General features: G+C 39.9%; 1 non-coding gene across 1 annotated transcript; it reads left to right on the forward strand.

The window, feature by feature from the left end:
* Positions 1-754: 754 nt before the first annotated feature.
* On the forward strand, positions 755-827 carry trnaf-gaa (transfer RNA phenylalanine (anticodon GAA)). Its single transcript has one exon. It is a non-coding gene; the product is annotated as a tRNA-Phe (tRNA).
* Positions 828-2,822: the final 1,995 nt, after the last annotated feature.

The following is a 2,822-nucleotide window of genomic DNA, read 5'->3' on the forward strand; positions in this document are numbered from 1 at the left end:
TTGCACAGGTTTATAATGGCTCCATAATGGCTGTGATGGGGAAAAGGGCGTCGTATTTTCACGACTTAATTCACTGCTTTAAATGAAATGCATTTTAAGAGGTTGTGGCTGTCTTGGCCGTACTCTGATTTTCATAATGTGCCTGCGTTTGTTCCCATGTTCAATTTAAATACCCGCCACATTTGCATTTTAATCTGGCAATTATGAGGAACTCAGTATGACATGTGCTAGTGCACCTCGTGGCAGAGATGAGGGGAGTCAGGTCTCAAGTTGCACCTGTCACTCACTTGAATCTGGACTTGGACATTGTGACCAGTGCAAAATGATCAGTAAGTAAGAATTTTTTTTTTTTTTGTGTGTGTGTAAATAAACAAACAAAAAAACATTTGTTTTGGCTATAATGCCTTTACCTTTCAAAACAAAAAAAAAATTCATGATAATATTTGAGAATGTTTCAAATTTTACAGGTATCCAAAAATGTCTTCGCCATTTGCCTGACAGCTGTTAAAGGAATAAGTCACGATTAAAAACAAGCTATAAGGAGGGCACTGTATGTACTGTGTATGCATGTGTGCGCTCTCTCGTACAGGTATCCTTGTAAGGACCAATTCTTGGAAGCACACATCCTGGTGGGGACTATTTGCTATTTGTAGAGACCTTTTGTCATGCCCTCTGAAGCATATTGTCAAAACAAAAACATAATTTACATTGTATTATGTATGTTCAAAAATAAGTTAGTGAAATGCTCCATTGTGCCGAAATAGCTCAGTTGGGAGAGCGTTAGACTGAAGATCTAAAGGTCCCTGGTTCAATCCCGGGTTTCGGCAAGCGTCTGTTTTGTTATTTTGACCCTAAAAAGTTGGACTGAGTTCCCCAATGAAAGGAAAGCTGAGTCTCTTCCAGTGCCCTTATTCACTGTGCCAATTGACCTATGAAATACTGCACTTCTCTGCAAGTATTTAGAATACATTGACACATTCTAAAATTTCTGCATTAAAATAACATTATTTCTGACATTTTACATTTCCAAAATGTGAAGACACATCGCCAGTAAACAATATTAATGGCCAATCCTAATTTAATGAATGCCTCTCTCTTTTAGCGGACAGAGAAGACTGTTTATTGCTTTCCATTTTAAAACAGGCTAAGGAAGTTGATGACCCTGGGTCCATGGTTCACAATGCAGATACTGTTGCTGTCACGTGATCTGAGATTGAAAACCCGTGGTTCTCACGTTGATGCTAAGTGTTGAAAGGTGTCAATAAGGTTTTTTTTCCAAGAGTTTCTGAACAGTGATCGGAAAGTGGGCGCCACCCTGCAAAAACACAGGATTCCTTCTTGAGCGTCAAACGCTGACTCTGATATTGAAGGGATTGTTTACCCAGCTTTTCCAGACAGGCCACTGACTAGAAATAACCTGAATAAGTCACATTGCTTTTGTGAGGGAAGTGTTTACCTTGGTGTCTTGTGTGTTCTATGAAAAATACCCTTTGTTTGCTTTCTTAATGGACTGAGCTCTTTGACTGCGTCTATTCAGGGCTGTACTGGAAAGAGGCTTGGAAACCTCTGAGACACCATTACCATTAGCACTAATGTCCTTTTAAAACGGAAAGAGCATCAGAGCCCACACAGTGAAACGGCAGTCTGTGTGGTACAGCAGCAGCATTGTCATCATATCTTACCAAGGCCATGTTGCCGGACTCTTTCCTGTCGCGTTTTAAATCCTCATATCATCGCCGCCTTTGCTCTCTATGATGTGTAAACACGTGATCATTCAGACAAGCAGATTGCTAATGAATTATGCACCGCTCGGCGACAGCCGATGGGATGGCTGACCTTACTCGTAATTGTGGCATTTAACAGCGAGTGCGTTTCTGTGCGTGTAGCTGGGGGAGGGGCCACAGGTTGAGGTCAGAAGACAATTATTACTTGTTGCGCATCCAAGGTTAATCTGGAGCGTCAGACTCTAAAAAAAGATTTGTTGCGAGCGAAGAGAATCGGCAGCCTCATGGGTGGGAGACGGGAGTTTGGCACCGCTGGGAGCGATCAAGCCGAGCTCGGTTAGGAAAATTAGGTTTTGTACAATGGCCAGTGAAAATCCTCGGCAGCGCACGGGCTGTTTGAAACTGGCTTTCTATCAACACTCATGATCTGCCATGGAATCAGACTCCTGCGATCGTGACAACTGCACGATGAGATTAAGAAACATTAGTTTGCCAATTCATGTCTGGTTCTCTCAAGTAGATATGGCTTCTCTGCTTGTTTATTTGTCAGTCTGTTTTTGCAATACTAAAATGTCCAAGGACCATCTCTACTGGAATAAATTGGTTCTAATGGAGTGTAATGCGAAAACTAAAACACAAAGAGATTGCTCATGTCCGGTCTTAGGACTTCAACTATTTCATTGCGTTACGGGACTTGTGGTAAAGCATGAGTGGTGAGAATGAATAATACGCAGATTAAATAACATGTTACCATATTTAAACTACTGACACGGAAACAAACCAAATAGATAGATAGATATTTATTTGTAATTGAAAAGTCCAACCAGCAGCAGAACCAGGTGCAAGTCAAATTCATCAAATATACAGCAGAAAAAAGAAAAATAAAAAAAAGCTTGATGCGAACTGTTGAGAAAATTGGAAAAACTGAATACAATTCTGACTAAAATAAATATCATGAAACCATGTCTAAATATCATAAAATAAAAATAATATATTGTATTTCAACCTCAAAGAAGATATGTGAAGTGTAAATAAAAGTATCGCCATAAAATGTCCCTATTAATTTTCAAAACTGCTTCAACAGGTGCTTTCATGAAC

The sequence above is a fragment of the Synchiropus splendidus genome, chromosome 9 (assembly GCF_027744825.2).
Source record: "Synchiropus splendidus isolate RoL2022-P1 chromosome 9, RoL_Sspl_1.0, whole genome shotgun sequence".
NCBI lineage: Eukaryota > Metazoa > Chordata > Actinopteri > Syngnathiformes > Callionymidae > Synchiropus > Synchiropus splendidus.